The 16,467-nt window shown below is 43.6% G+C and overlaps 1 long non-coding RNA gene across 1 annotated transcript in view; it reads right to left on the reverse strand.

The window, feature by feature from the left end:
- The window catches only part of LOC141087949 (uncharacterized), a 30,814-nt gene that overhangs the window by 11,967 nt on the left and 2,380 nt on the right, over positions 1 to 16,467 (reverse strand). The window contains exon 2 of the long non-coding RNA XR_012231771.1: positions 2,902 to 3,320. This is a non-coding gene — a long non-coding RNA (uncharacterized lncRNA). The remainder of the gene's footprint in view (positions 1 to 2,901; positions 3,321 to 16,467) is intronic.

Consider the following 16,467-nt stretch of genomic DNA (forward strand, 5'->3'; position numbering starts at 1 on the left):
TGTGTTCTGTTGTGCCAATCACTAAAAAATCATCCAGATATGATACAACTAGCACGTTCTTTTCCCGTAAATGTGACGTCACTTCCAGAACAATCTTGGTGAAGATTCTCGGGGCCATGCACAGACTAAAGGGCAGCGCTCTGTTCTGAAAATGTCTGAGTTGTCCTTTTAAATATACCGCTACCCTTGGGAATTGCTGGTCTTCCTGATGAATGGGAACATGGTAATATGCGTCCTTTAAATTCAAGACACTCATATAACAGCCCGGGAACAAGATCTTGATTGCTGTCTTTATTGACTCCATTTTGAATGGTCTGTAGACCAGGAACCTGTTGAGGCCTTTCAGATTGATGATAGTCCTGAATGACAGATCTGGCTTCTTTATCAGAAACATGGGAGAATAAAATCCCCTTCCCTGCTGCTGAACGGATACCCCCACTAGCACCCACTTTTCAAGCAAAAGAAACACCTCCACTTTCAGGACCTGTTTTTCCTTCCAGGATCTGGGGGATGAGATCCTGAAGCTGTGCCTGGGGATAGATGTGAACTCCAGTCTCAGCCCCAATTTTATTATACTGAGCACCCAGGCATTGTCTGAGATTCTTTCCCAGGCAGTTTGGAAGTGGGACAGCCTTCCTCCTACCTGGCACTGCACATCACTTGGAGAAATTCTAGCTCCTCGATGAGGAACCGCCAAACATGAAAACCTTGCTTTTTGGCTTCTTATCTCTCCAGTCACCTCGTTCCTTGGGTGGTATACTCCAGTTATATTTTTTCTTCCGAAAGGAACTTTTAAACTGAGGATGTGATACACTAGGGAAGCCCTTCTTCTTGTCTGCTGTCTTACCAAGAATATCGTCCAAAGCTTAACCAAAAAGTTATTTGCCCTCACACAGAATAGCACATAGCCTAGTCTTGGACTGAGCATCCCCCTGGCCATCTTTGGAGCCATAGCGCTCTACAGGCAGCATTAGAGAGGTTTGCTGATCTTGCTGCTAACCTAACTGAGTCAGCCGAGGCATCTGCCAAAAAGGAAGCTGCTCCCTGCAACAGTGGAAGATCTGCCAGAATCTCTTCCCTTGGGGTATTGTCTCTCAGATGGTCGCCTAGCTGTTGTAACCACACCATCATTGATCTTGCTGTGCAGGTTGCAGCTATCTCCGGTTTTAATGAACCCACGGAAGGCTTGCTTTAGGAAGGTTTCGGACTTCTTGTCTAAAGGATCTCTTAGAGTCCCTAGATCTTCGAAGGGCAACATGGATGTTTTAACTGATTTAGCCACTGCGGCATCAATTTTTGGGTTCTTCTCCCATATGCCTGCCTCTTCCTCATCAAAAGGATGTCTCCTTTTCGAAGAAGATGGTAGGGGCTCTTTCCTTTCTGGCTTCTTCCATTCCTTGTTAATGAGCATCTTGATGTTTTCATTAACCGGAAAGCAACGCCTCTTTCTCTGACCCAAGCCCACAAACATAAAGTCCTATACTGTCTTGGTTGACTTGGGATCAGAAATGCTCATAGTGGACCTTACAGCTCTAACCAATCTGTCTGTATCCTCAGTTGGCACACACTGGTGAATTCTGATGCAGAAAGGTGATTTTTAATAAAGTACAGTGCATACATACATTTGTAAAATGGAAAAAAAGGAATATAGTGTATCAAGTGGTCCGCCCCAGATACAGAAGATATCGTCGATGTATCTCTTCCACACTATGGAGTAAGTGCGGAAGAGATGATCACGATATATGACACAATCCTCAAAATGGGCTACGTAGCAATTAGCATATGGAGGTGCAGTGTTGGAACCCATCGCGGTCCAATTGGTCTGTAGATAGTACGTATCCTCAAAAAGGAAAAAATTCTTTGTTAACACTATGGATAGTAGTTCACAGCAAAGGTTAATTTGTTCTGGATGAAATATAGATACTTCAAGTAATCTCCGTACCGACTGAATACCCTCTATGTGAGGAATGGATGTGTACAGATCTTTAACGTCAAATGTGACTAGAAAGGCCTCCTGTGGGATAGGGCCTAAATTATGAATGATATCAAGAAAAGTCCCTGTGTCCAATAAAAAGGAAGGTGTTAATTTCACCAGAGGTGTCAGAATTTTTTCCAGATATTTAGAAATTGGGGAGAAAATAGACTCGGTGGAGGCCACAATGGGTCTGCCTGGTGGGTTGTTCAGATTCTTATGTATTTTAGGGAGTATGTAGAAAACGGGTGTGATAGGAAATTGTTTAGTCAAATAGACACAGGTTTTATCATCCAACACTCCACTCGATTTATATTTTGATAGAGTGTCCTGGATTAGTTGTCTAACTTCATTAGTAGGGTCATGCGACAGCGGTGCATAAACCGATGTGTCACTAAGTTGGCGATAAATTTCATCCAAGTACATGGATTTATCAAGAACAACAATGGCTCCCCCCTTATCAGCTGGTTTAATAATTATATCCTTGTCATCTTGTAGGGTTTTGAGAGCAAGTTGGTCAAGTGTAGTGAAATTCGATGGAAAGTGAAGTGTAGTGAAATTCGATGGAAAGTGAACCTTACCTTTATTTATGTCATCCCTCAAACTCTGAAATGTATCATCTATGAACGAGATAAAAGTCTCCAAGGCGTGGGAACCCATGGGTGGTCTATAATTGCTCTTATTTCTGAGGCCCAGGCTATCTGATGATATCAGAGAGGCTTGTGGTGGTGTATATTCGTTTCTGGTGTCATTGGTATTAGAGAAATGTAGTTTAAGTCTTAAAGATCTGTAGAACCTTTGTAGGTCCATATCTAAATTGAATGTATTGTATTTGTAACTAGGACAGAAGGAGAGACCCCTTTGTAACATACGGTGTTCAGCTATACCTAAGTTTTTTGACGAAATATTGACTACTAGTGGGTCATTACCTGTGACCGTGTTATGCGACCAAAGTCCATGTTTCTGCGTAGGTCTCTTCCCCCTCCGGGTCCTCTTCTTTTTGATGATCTGCGTCTCTGTCCTAAAAAATGACTCGATGACGTCTGTCTCTCGTAGTCTGAGCCTGAAGATGAAATGTCTGTGGCTGACCTGTAATTTGAGTGAATGTTGAAATTCCCGGAGTTGTAGGATTCTCGCCATTTGTAAACACGATTTTGTTCGTAGTCCTCTGTGTCACGGACAAACTTGTTCCTCTTCCTAGTCTCTGTATCCCGTCGATGTTGTTCGATAATACCGTTGATCTTGGTCTTTAAATTGTTGAATTCCTCGGTGATTGTTGAGGATGCTAGCTGTGTTTCAATGTTGGAAATTTCTTCCTTGCATTTGGTGATTCCTAGATGCAGATGCTCTAACGTGAGGGTGATAAGGTCAAAAGAACATTTATTAATAATTTGCTCAAAACATGAGCACAAGTCATGTGAATCACTGAAAAGATTGGGACGTAAGGGGACTCGCAATCCCCTAGGAATCCTCTGAACTTTGAGGTATTCCGTGAGAGTGACACAATGTAACTCAAGGTTAGTGCAGCGTCTGAGTGTCCTCTCTAGATCACGACCCCTAGTCTCCTTAGGAGGGAGTCTGAGGAAATCACTTGGCAAGGTTGATTGTGCTATAATGTTAGATGTCTCCTCTGCATTATACGAGAAAGTCAGCGATGACATAGCCCAGGAGGGTGTGCTCAGCGTAAGGGTTAACGTTTAGAAGATAGGACCGTTGGCACAACCCTGTAGTATTTTGTGGTGCACAAGTAGGATCCCAATCCGTGACTTGTAATATACAGAAACTTGGCACACACTGGTGAATTCTGATGCAGAAAGGTGATTTTTAATAAAGTACAGTACATACATACATTTGTAACATGGAAAAAAAGGAATATAGTGTATCAAGTGGTCTGCCCCAGATACAGAAGATATCGTCGATGTATCTCTTCCACACTATGGAGTAAGTGCGGAAGAGATCATCACGATATATGACACAATCCTCAAAATGGGCTACGTAGCAATTAGCATATGGAGGTGCAGTGTTGGAACCCATCGCGGTCCCCTTGGTCTGTAGATAGTACGTATCCTCAAAAAGGAAAAAATTCTTTGTTAACACTATGGATAGTAGTTCACAGCAAAGGTTAATTTGTTCTGGATGAAATTTAGATACTTCAAGTAATCTCCGTACCGACTGAATACCCTCTATGTGAGGAATGGATGTGTACAGATCTTTAACGTCAAATGTGACCACTTGATACGCTATATTCCTTTTTTTCCATGTTACAAATGTATGTATGTACTGTACTTTATTCAAAATCACCTTTCTGCATCAGAATTCACCAGTGTGTGCCAAGTTTCTGTATATTACAAGTCACGGATTGGGATCCTACTTGTGCACCACAAAATACTATAGGGTTGTGCCAACGGTCCTATCTTCTAGTATCCTCAGTTGGGACGCAGGGCCTACGTCCGTGTCCTCATCGGAGGAGGAAGAGGTGGATGACTCCGCCGGGTCCGAACTCTCCCCTCCGAGTTACACCAATCTTTCAGACTCTGAAGACAGTGGTTCTGGCTTCCCCTTTCCTCTTTTGCCCCATCAGGTCTTTTAAGGCAGGGTTCCCCTGCTCCAGTCCTCAAGGCCCACCAACAGATCATGTTTTCAGGATTTCCTTTGTATTGCACAGGTGAAGCAATTATCACCTGAGCAAACTAAGGAAATCCTGAAAACATGATGTGTTGGTGGGCCTTGAGGACTGGAGTTGGGGAACCCTGTTTTAACCCCTTAACCCCCAAGGGTGGTTTGCATGTTCATGACCGGGCTAATTTTTACAATTCTGACCACTGTCCCTTTATGAGGTAATAACTCTGAAACGCTTCCAATGGATCCCGGTGATTCTGACACCGTTTTCTCGCGACATATTGTACTTCATGATAGTGGTAAAACTTTATTCATATAACTTGCGTTTATTTGTGAAAAAAATGGAAATTTAGCGAAAATTTTGAAAATTTTGCAATTTTCCAACTTTGAATTTTTATGCCCTTAAATCACAGAGGTACGGCACACAAAAAACTTAATAACTAACATTTCCCACATGTTTACTTTACATCAGCACAATTTTGGAACCAAAATTTTTTTTTGTTAGGAAGTTATAAGGGTTAAAAGTTGACCAGCGAGTTCTCATTTTTGCAACACCATTTTATTTTTGTGGACCACATCACATTTGAAGTCACTTTGAGGGGTCTATATGATAGAAAATACGCAAAAGTGACACCATTCTAAAAACTGCACCCCTTAAGGTGCTCAAAACCACATTCAAGAAGTTTATTAACCCTTCAAGTGCTTCACAGGAATTTTTTGAATATTTAAAAAAAAAATGAACATTTAACTTTTTTTCACAAAAAAAATAATTCAGGTTCAATTTTTTTATTTTACCAAGTGTAAAAGGAGAAATTGGACTGGAAAAGATATTGTGCAATTTGCTCTGAGTACACTGATACCTGATATGTGTGGGGGAACCACTGTTTCGGCGCATGACAGAGCTCAGAAGGGAAGGAGCGCCATTTGACTTTTTCAATGCAAAATTGGCTGGAATTCAGATCGGATGCCATGTCACGTCTGGAGAGCCCCTGATGTACCTAAACAGTGGAAACCCCCCACAAATGACCCCATTTTGGAAACTAGACCTCCCAAGGAGCTTATCTAGATATGTGGTGAGAACTTTGAACCCACAAGGGCTTCACAGAAGTTTATAACGTACAGCGGTGCAATTAAAAAATCATATTTTTTCCACAAAAATGATCTTTTCACCTCCAATTTTTATTTTCCCAAGGTAACAGGACCCTAAAAGTTATTGTGCAATTTGTCCTGAGTACGCTGATACCCCATATGTGGGTGTAAACGACTATTTGGGCGCATGGCAGAGCTCGGAAGGGAAGCAGCACCATTTGACTTTTTTGGCTGGAATTGAGATCGGACACCATGTCGCGTTTGGAAAGCCCCTAATGTACCTAAACAGTGGAATCCCCCCACAAGTGACCCCATTTTGGAACATAGACCCCCTAAGGAACTTATCTAGATGTGTGGTGAGCACTTTGAACTCCCAAGGGCTTCACAGAAGTTTATAATGCCCGGGCATGAAAATAAAAAAATCGTATTTTTTCCACAAACATGATAATTTAGTCCCCAATTTTTTTATTTTCCCAAGGGTACCAGGAGAAAATGGACCCCAAAAGTTGTTGATGAATTTGTCCTGAGTACACTGATACCCCATATGTGGGAGAAAACTACTGTATAGGCACACGTCGGGGCTCGGAAGGGAAGTAGTGATGTTTTGGAATGCAGAATTTGATGGAATGGTCTGCGGGTGTCATGTTACCTTTGGAGAGCCCCTGATGTACCTAAACAGTGGAAACCCCCCACAAATGACACCATTTTGGAAACTAGACCCCCTAAGGAACTTACCTAGATGCGTGGTGAGCACTTTGAACCCCCAAGGGGTTCACACAAGTTTATAATGCTCGGGTGTGAAAATAAAAAAATCGTAGTTTTCCACAAACATGATCATTTAGTCCCCAATTTTTTTATTTTCCCAAGGGTACCAGGAGAAATTGGACCCCAAAAGTTGTTGTCCAATTTTTCCTGAGTATGCTGATACCTCATATGTGGGAGAAAACTACTGTATGGGCACACGTCGGGGCTCGGAAGGGAAGTAGTGATGTTTTGGAATGCAGACTTTGATGGAATGGTCTGTGTCATGTGCGTTTGGAGAGCCTCTGATGTGCCTAAACTATTGAAACTCCCCACAAGTGACCCAATTTTGGAAACTAGACCCCCCACGGAACTTATCTAGATGTGTGGTGGTAAGCACTTTGAACCCCCAAGTGCTTCACAGAAGTTTATAACGCCCAGGCGTGAAAATAAAAAAATCATATATTTTCCACAAAAATGATATTTTTGCCCCCAATTTTTTATTTTCCTAAGGGCAACAGGAGAAATAGGACCCCAAAAGTTGATTTGCAATTTGTCCTGAGTAGGCTGATAGCTCATATGTGGGGGTAAAACACTGTTTGGGCGCATGGCAGAGCTTGGAAGGGAAGGAGCACCATTTGACTTATTCAACTCAGAATTGGCTGGAATTGAGATCAGATGCCATGTTGCGTTTGGAGAGCACCTGATGTGCCCAAACAGTGGAAACCCCCCAATTCTAACTCCAACCCTAACCCCAACACACCCCTAGCCCTAACCCTAACCCTAGCCCTAGCCCTAACCCTAGCCCTAACCCTAGCCCTCACCCTAACCCTAATGGGAAAATGGAAATAAATACATTTTTTTAATTTTATTATTTTTCCCTAAGTAAGGGGGTGATAACGGGGGGTTTGATTTACTATTTATGGCGGTTTTTATATTTGGCAGCTGTCACACGCTTAAAGAAAGCTTTTTATTGTAAAAATAGTTTTGGCATCACCACATATTGAGAGCTATAATTTTTCCATATCTTTTCACCCACTGAGTCATACGAGGTCTTATTTTTTGCGGGACAAGTTGACGCATTTATTGGTATCATGTTCGGGCACGTGACATTTTTTGATCGCTTTTTATTCCGATTTTTGGGACGCAGAATGAACAAAAACAGCGTTTCATGAATTTCTTTTGGGTGGTGGGTTTACAAAGTTCCGTGTGCGATAAAATTGATAAAACGGTTTTATTCTTTGGGTCAGTATGGTTACAGCAATACTTCATTTATGTCTTTTTTTATATTTTGGCGCTTTTATGCAATAAAAACAATTTTATATAAAAAATAATTATTTTTGCATCGCTTTATTCTGCGAGCTATAACTTTTTTATTTTTTCTCTGATGATGCTGCGTGGTGGCTCGTTTTTTGCGGGATAAGATGACGTTTTCAGCGGTACCATGGATATTTATATGCGTCTTTTTGATCGCGCGTTATTGCACTTTTTGTTCGGCAGTAAGATAATAAAACATTATTTTTTGCTTCGTTTGTTATTTTTATTTTTTAAGAGGTTTGCTAAAAGGGTTAACTAATAGGACAGTTTTATAGGGCAGGTTGTTACGGATGCGGCGATACCAAATATGTGTACTTTTAATGTTTTTATTTCCTTAAAATGAATTTATTAGGGAATTTTTTTTTTTTAATTTATTTAGCGATTTTTTGAAAATTATTTTTACACTTTTTTTTTACTTTATTAGGTTGTCCCAGGGGTGACATCACTGTCCTGTGACAGATCACTGATCTGTCACATCACAGATCAGTCACAGGCATTAAAGAAGACTTCCTCTTGCCTGCGCTTTGCAGGCACTGAGGATGCCAGCTCCCTGCAGGCCCCCGAAGGTCCCTGTCGCCATCTTGGATTCGGCGACCTGCAGGGAAGGAGACCCCCGCAGCAGCGCTGCACATTACGCTGCTGTGGGGGGCTCAGGGAAGCAAGGAGGGAGCCCCCTCCCAGCCAATGCTTCCCATTAACCCCCGGTACACCGTGATCGTGTTTGATCGCTGTGTGCAAGGGGTTAGACACATTGTGCCGGGTGTCAGCTGTGATAATCAGCTGACACCCGGCCGCGATTAGCGGCGCTCACCATGTGGGCGACGCTGATCGCTGTGACGTACTATCCCGTCCCTGGGAATTAAGTCCCAGGGCACATGGACGGGATAGTACGTCACATGGCAGTAAGGGGTTAAGGACTCCTGGACCTCCAATGTAATGATGTTCAAACCCTTGTGTCTCCTCTGAGATTGTCTGCTGTATACACCCAGGGCAGAGTCTCTTATTATAAGAGATGGGTAAATCCCCATTGCACAGGGTGCACTCCCTATTATTTTGCTTCGTACTGCACTTCAGCGGACTTCCCTATCAAGGAAAACAGAGCGAAAGGGTGCTGTTTTTAGTATCGTATACATTCACATAGATCACTCACCATCCAGCTGATCAATCTATAGTACCGGAGACGGTACTGGCAGTGAGCTCATGATCTGTCTTACTCTTCAGGCTGGTCCTGCTGCCTGTACAACTGCCATTGCGCTCTTCACGACAGTGCTGCTTGCGCTGAAAGGGCTCCTGTGTTGATTGCAGCAAAAAAGATGGTGGTAGTGGTGGCGGTTGCTGCTGTTGTGGTTGGGCCTGGCGACGTTGCTGCTGTGGCTCATCCATGTCTGAAAGCTGCAAGAAATGCCACCATCTTCCTGGGCACTTCCCTTTAAATATCAGGTGACCCCCGCCTCTTGAAGTTTTAAATCTGGAGCAGTGTACAGGGGATCCCTTAGCCCTGCACACGCGCAGACCCGGATGGCTGCTGACGTCCCCGGCGCATCAGATCTCCTCCTGCGTCCCACATGTGCACAGACCCAGGCGGCCTCATTTTCCGGCACACTAGACTTCAGGCCTCGCCGGCTAACTCAATGATCTCAGCCGTGCATAGACCCGGCGCACATCGCTGAGATACTGACTTTGGTGGACCTATATCTCGATAAATTCCCAAAAGTGATACCATTTTAGAAACAGCACCCCTCAAGGTATTCAAAATTGCTGTCAGGTAAGTTTATTAACCCTTCAGGTGCTTTTCAGGAATGAATAGAAAGTGGCATGACAGGAAGGAAAAATGTTATTTTTACCACTTAAATATTGCTAACTTCTGAACAGGCCTCTATATAGCTGGCAGACTCTGAGGCCAATATATGGCTGTGAATTGCCATGGTAAACATCAGGATCACTCAATCATGATCTTGGGATGCCAATAGGGTTAAAGAGGGAGCCCCTACACTTTGTTAACCATTTAAATGCTGTAGTCACTATTGACAGCAGCATCTATGGGGTTAAAAAGCCATGGTTGGCACCAACACCAATCAAGGCTGATACAGCAAGGTGTCAGCTATAGTGTACAGTCGACAGCTGACGCATTTTCACCAGTCGGGGGATGCTATTGTCTGATACGTGAGGTCGGTAAAAAGACGTATTGGTGGTCACTAAGGGGTTAAAAGTCCATATGTGTCCACTGTACAGAAACTTCTGACCTGTTTCTGGTGCTAACCTTAGCCATAGAGCATGCTTGGACACAGTTAGTGATGCTCGCTGTATCATAAGCTGGGGTTAGATATGTGGAGTGCATCACGTACTGTGATTAATTCCAGTGTGTTGAACACCACGTATACAGGGTTTCGTGTATTGTATCACATGATGGGATTAGATACACTGGTCTGGGGTGTATCACGCAAGATGGGATTAGATACACTGGTCTGGGGTGTATCACGCAAGATGGGATTAGATACACTGGTCTGGGGCGTATCATCCATGCAAATGATGGGATTAGATACACGGGTCGGGGTCGTATCACCTATGCCCATGATGGGATTAGATATACCGGTCTGGGGCGTATCACGCATGTCCATGATGGGATTAGATATACGGGTCTGGGGCATTTCACACATGTCCATGATGGGATAAGATGCACGGGTCTGGGGTGTATCATCCATGTCAATGATGAGATTAGATACATTGGTTTAGGGAGACTCATGCAAGATGGGGATTAGATACACGGGTCTGGGGTATATCACGTAGGATAGGGATTAGACACGGTCTGTGGCGATTCACGCAGAATGGGGATTAGATACATGGGTCTGGGGCGGATCATGCATACTAATGATTGGATTAGACACACGGGTCTGTGTGGTATCACGCATGCCCATGATGGGATTAGATACACGAGTCTGGGGCATATCAAACATGTCCATGATGTGACTGCATACACATTTCTGGGACATACAGTGGGGCAAAAAAGTATTTAGTCAGTCAGCAATAGTGCAAGTTCCACCACTTAAAAAGATGAGAGGCGTCTGTAATTTACATCATAGGTAGACCTCAACTATGGGAGACAAACTGAGAAAAAAAAATCCAGAAAATCACATTGTCTGTTTTTTTTTCATTTTATTTGCATATTATGGTGGAAAATAAGTATTTGGTCAGAAACAAGCAATCAAGATTTCTGTCTCTCACAGAATTGTAACTTCTTCTTTAAGAGTCTCCTCTTTCCTCCACTCATTACCTGTAGTAATGGCACCTGTTTAAACTTGTTATCAGTATAAAAAGACACCTGTGCACACCCTCAAACAGTCTGACTCCAAACTCCACTATGGTGAAGACCAAAGAGCTGTCAAAGGACACCAGAAACAAAATTGTAGCCCTGCACCAGGCTGGGAAGACTGAATCTGCAATAGCCAACCAGCTTGAGTGAAGAAATCAACTGTGGGAGCAATAATTAGAAAATGGAAGACATACAAGACCACTGATAATCTCCCTCGATCTGGTGCTCCACGCAAAATCCCACCCCGTGGGGTCAGAATGATCACAAGAACGGTGAGCAAAAATCCCAGAACCACGCGGGGGGACCTAGTGAATGAACTGCAGAGAGCTGGGACCAATGTAACAAGGCCTACCATAAGTAACACACTACACCACCATGGACTCAGATCCTGCAGTGCCAGACGTGTCCCACTGCTTAAGCCTGTACATGTCCGGGCCCGTCTGAAGTTTGCTAGAGAGCATTTGGATGATCCAGAGGAGTTTTGGGAGAATGTCCTATGGTCTGATGAAACCAAACTGGAACTGTTTGGTAGAAACACAACTTGTCGTGTTTGGAGGAAAAAGAATACTGAGTTGCATCCATCAAACACCATACCTACTGTAAAGCATGGTGGTGGAAACATCATGCTTTGGGGCTGTTTCTCTGCAAAGGGGCCAGGACGACTGATCCGGGTACATGAAAGAATGAATGGGGCCATGTATCGTGAGATTTTGAGTGCAAACCTCCTTCCATCAGCAAGGGCATTGAATATGAAACGTGGCTGGGTCTTTCAACATGACAATGATCCAAAGCACACCGCCAGGGCAACGAAGGAGTGGCTTCGTAAGAAGCATTTCAAGGTCCTGGAGTGGCCTAGCCAGTCTCCAGATCTCAACCCTATAGAAAACCTTTGGAGGGAGTTGAAAGTCCGTGTTGCCAAGCGAAAAGCCAAAAACATCACTGCTCTAGAGGAGATCTGCATGGAGGAATGGGCCAACATACCAACAACAGTGTGTGGCAACCTTGTGAAGACTTACAGAAAACGTTTGACCTCTGTCATTGCCAACAAAGGATATATCACAAAGTATTGAGATGAAATTTTGTTTCTGACCAAATACTTATTTTCCACCATAATATGCAAATAAAATGAAAAAAAAACAGACAATGTGATTTTCTGGATTTTTTTTTCTCAGTTTGTCTCCCATAGTTGAGGTCTACCTATGATGTAAATTACAGACGCCTCTCATCTTTTTAAGTGGTGGAACTTGCACTATTGCTGACTGACTAAATACTTTTTTGCTCCACTGTATCACCCATACCCTTGATGGGATCAGATACACTGGTCTGGGACATATCTCACATGATGGAATTAGATACACGGGTCTGGGACGTATCACCCATGCCAATGATGGGATTAGATACATTGGTTTGGGGCGAACCATGCAAGATGGGGATTAGCTACACGGGTCTGGGTATATCACATAGGATAGGGATTAGACACACGGGTCTGTGTGGTATCAAGCATGCCCATGATGGGATTAGATACACGAGTCTGGGGCATATCAAACATGTCCATGATGTGATTGCATACACGGGTCTGGGACATATCACCTATACCCTTGATGGGATCAGATACACTGGTCTGGGACATATCGCGCATAATGGGATTAGATAAACGAGTCTGGGACGTATCACCCATACCAATGATGGGATTAGATACATAGGTCTGGGGCGTATCATGCAGGATCGGGATTAGATACACGGGTCTGGGATGTATCAAGTAGGATGAGGATTTGACACACAGGTATAGGGCGTATCGCGTAGAATGGGGAATAGACATACAGGTCTGGGGAGGATCATGTAGGATTGGGATTAGGTACACTGGTCTGGAGCGTATCATGCAGGATGGGGATTATATACATGGGTCTGTAGTAGCTCACAGATATTCCAGAATTGGCAAATCACATTAGATGCGCCAATTCTGGTACTTTGCCTTCACTCTTCCAGATGGCCCTGGTGCGGTGGCAATCGGGGTAATGCTATTGGGAGCTGATGACAGCTGTGAATTGTCAAAAATCACCCAGGGGTTAGTAATGGAAATGCAGCTATCAGACACCCCCATTACTAACCCAATAATGAAATAAAAATAAATTTTATTTAAAAAACACTCCGCGCCATGTTTCCTGGTTCACTAATTTATTTAAAAAAAAAAACATGCATGTCTGCCATAGTCCACAAATGGAAACCTGAAAAAAACAAGATGAATAATGACAAGACATTGTCCCTGGTTCACCAATTAGAACAAAAAGTTCCCATGCAGAACTGATCTAGCCATGGCGTTCCCACAACAATCCCCGAATCTGAAGTCCAAAGGCTATGGAGATTCGTTCAGGGAACTAAGCACCATAGGCTGTAGCAGCAGCCAGTCTGAGTCCGCTGCGCTCTGCGAGATCCAGCAGCTCTGAACAGAGGTGACGCCAGTAAGTACACCGCTCATCGGAGTCGCCAAGCCCTCTGTATAATGGCCCCATATAGTTACTCACATAGTGCACCACAGTATAATGGCCCCATATAGCACACCACAATATAAAGGCCTCGCACAGTGCACAACAGTATAAGGCTATGTGCACATGTTGTGGAGTGTTTTGCTGCGGTTTTTTAGTGCGGTTTTCCTGCGGAATTGTCAGCGGTTTTCTCACAGCAACAGATAAATAAACTTTGACAAACTAGACTCAAGAAAAAAAAAGATGTAATTTCCTTGTCCAACCCCTCATTTTCCATTATCCATTTTGCTTTTACCAAAGCAACAATGATCAGTGCCAGAAATGAGCAGCAGAGTGCCCAGTGGGCTGAAGAGTATAGCGCGCAGTACCTATCGGTCCGCAGGCCATTCTGAATTCTCATGCTGGGGTGTTTGCTGCAAATCCTGATGCAGAACAGAGAGCAGGTATGATAAAGTAGATTAGAGTTGGATTAGGTTAGGGTTGAGATTTTTTGGGATTAGGGTTAGTAACGTGATTATGGTGGGGATTGGGGTCATGGTTTGGATTAGGGTTATGGATGGGATTAAGGTTATGGTTGTGAATAGGGTTATAGTTGGGATTCGGAATAGGGTTGTGATTAGTGTTTGGATTAGGAATAGACTTGGGATTGGGTATGGGATTAGGGTTATGGTTGGGATTAGGGTTATGGTTGTGAATAGGGTTATGGTTGGGATTTGGATTAGGGTTGTGATTGGGTTAGGTTTGTGATTAGCGTTTGGATTATGAATAGACTTGGGATTGGGTATGGGATTAGGGATTGGGTATGGGATTAGGGTTATGGTTGTGATTAGTGTTTGGATTAGGAATAGATTTGGGATTGGGGTTATTGTTGGAATTAGCCTTTCTATCATGGTTTGGATTAGGAATATTTTTGGGATGAGGGTTGGGATTCCGAAAATTCTTGACATGTCTTTGTTTTTTGAGTGTGTTGTGTACTAAAACTATATTTTTATTTTAGGCACAGCAGCAGCACAGAAGGAGAATGCGAGGCCGTAAATTGTGGGTGCACCCACTCTTAGTGGAGACAACAGACAAAGGGCATTTTTACGTTCTTTATAACGATTTGAGGAGGTAAGTGGCCAAATATCTCAAGATACTTTACAACTTAAAATGTGTCTTAAAATATCTAATCATTAGCTAACCATTTTTTTATGTCTGCTTTGCAGATATCCGGAAAAGTTTGTGTCGTTCTGCCTGCTTCCAATCACCGCCTTTGATAATCTGCTACAAATCTTGTGTCCCCATCTTACATTGGCCAATACGGTCATGAGGAAGGCGATTACTGCTGAGGAAAGGCGGCTCATCACCTTGCGGTAAGTAACTAATTTTCTGTTTGTATGTCATTACGCCCCTTTCACACATCAGTGTATCCGGTACGTGTGATGAAAGTTTTCACATGTACCGGAGACACTGACACAGGTAGACCCACTCAAATTAATGGGTCTATGTACATGTCATGGTGTTTTTGTGGACCATGTGTCAGTGGTAAAAACACGCTTCCATGTCAGATTTTTAGCAGTTGCACGGGCCACAAAGTGTCATGCACATGTGCACACGGAGAACATACATTGATGTCCTCTGTGTGACTTGCATTGCACTGTTGAATAAGCGCTACAGGAAGCGCTGTTCCCTAGCGGCAGGTGATAAAAACTCTGGCATCATTCACCCATGCTCTGCAGGATTTCACAGCCATCAGGGAAGAATGGGATTTGTCTTCAGCACCTGCCACCTTGGAACTGGACTTTCTATAGCGCTTGTTCCCTGCCAGCCATCAGTGTGGTAATGATGCAGCACATGGGCGGCACACGGTTGCCATATATGTGCCGCGCACACACTCACACATTGACATGGATATGTTTGGTACAGTCTTTTACGGTACCACAAATATCCAGATCATTTGTTGCTGCTATAAGATGCCGCCACTGTCTTTCAGGGCTTATATACAGCATTCTATAATTAAGCCCCCGGTTAATGCGCTACCACTCTCCTGCTTGCTTCCTTGCTGTACTGCGCAGGCGTACTTTTCTTTTCTGATGAGTATATACCAAAGTCCAGAGGTGTGCATGTGCTGGGCCTTGCAGAGCTTTCCTGGCGCTTGATCACTGGAGGAATTTGTTCTGCCCTCAACAGGCCAGATAACTACGGCTGAGCAGTAGAGCGTTGAAGCAAGCAGGAGGGCGGTGGCGGTGTGAAAACATTGGAGTGGCCGTACACGTACCTTAAACTCCCATCTGACGTGAACGCCCCACGCATTTTTTGCTAATATTGTGTTTATTTACAGCTTTCAAGTCAGACCGGGGTGTTAGCGACACCATAGAATGCTTCAGAGATGACCTGAAAGGCTGTTTACGCATCTTATAGCGGCCATAACTGCTGACAGGTTCCCTTACAATTTTTTGTGTCATTTCTAAATATTTTTTTTTCTTTGCAGATTTTTGGCCACAGGAGAGAGCTACACATCCCTGCACCTCCAATTTAGAGTTGGTAAATCAACCATTTCTAAAATTGTGAGGTGCACATGTGCCGTCATCTGACAGAATTTGCAGCCCATGGTGATGCCTTCCCCAACCGAGGAGACTTGACTGCAGGTCACAGACTGAAACCCAATTTCCCAAACTGCATAGGTGCAGTTGATGATAAACATGTAAGGGTTCAGCAGCCACCACGATCAGGATCACGCGTCTTTAATTATAAGAAGTATTTTTCTGTGGTCCTGATGGCGGTGGCTGATGCACATTACAAATTTGTTGCCATTGAGGTTGGTGCCTATGGCAATACTGGGGACTCTCGGGTGTTGCGAACATCACATATTGGTCAGCAATTTCTTCGAGATTGCAGAACGCTTCCAGACCCAAGACCTTTGCCGGGTTCCACGCATCAAGTGCCCTTTGTAATGG

This window comes from Dendrobates tinctorius, unplaced genomic scaffold (assembly GCF_039654945.1).
Source record: "Dendrobates tinctorius isolate UK_male_01 unplaced genomic scaffold, ASM3965494v1 ptg000036l, whole genome shotgun sequence".
NCBI classification, from domain to species: Eukaryota; Metazoa; Chordata; class Amphibia; order Anura; family Dendrobatidae; genus Dendrobates; species Dendrobates tinctorius.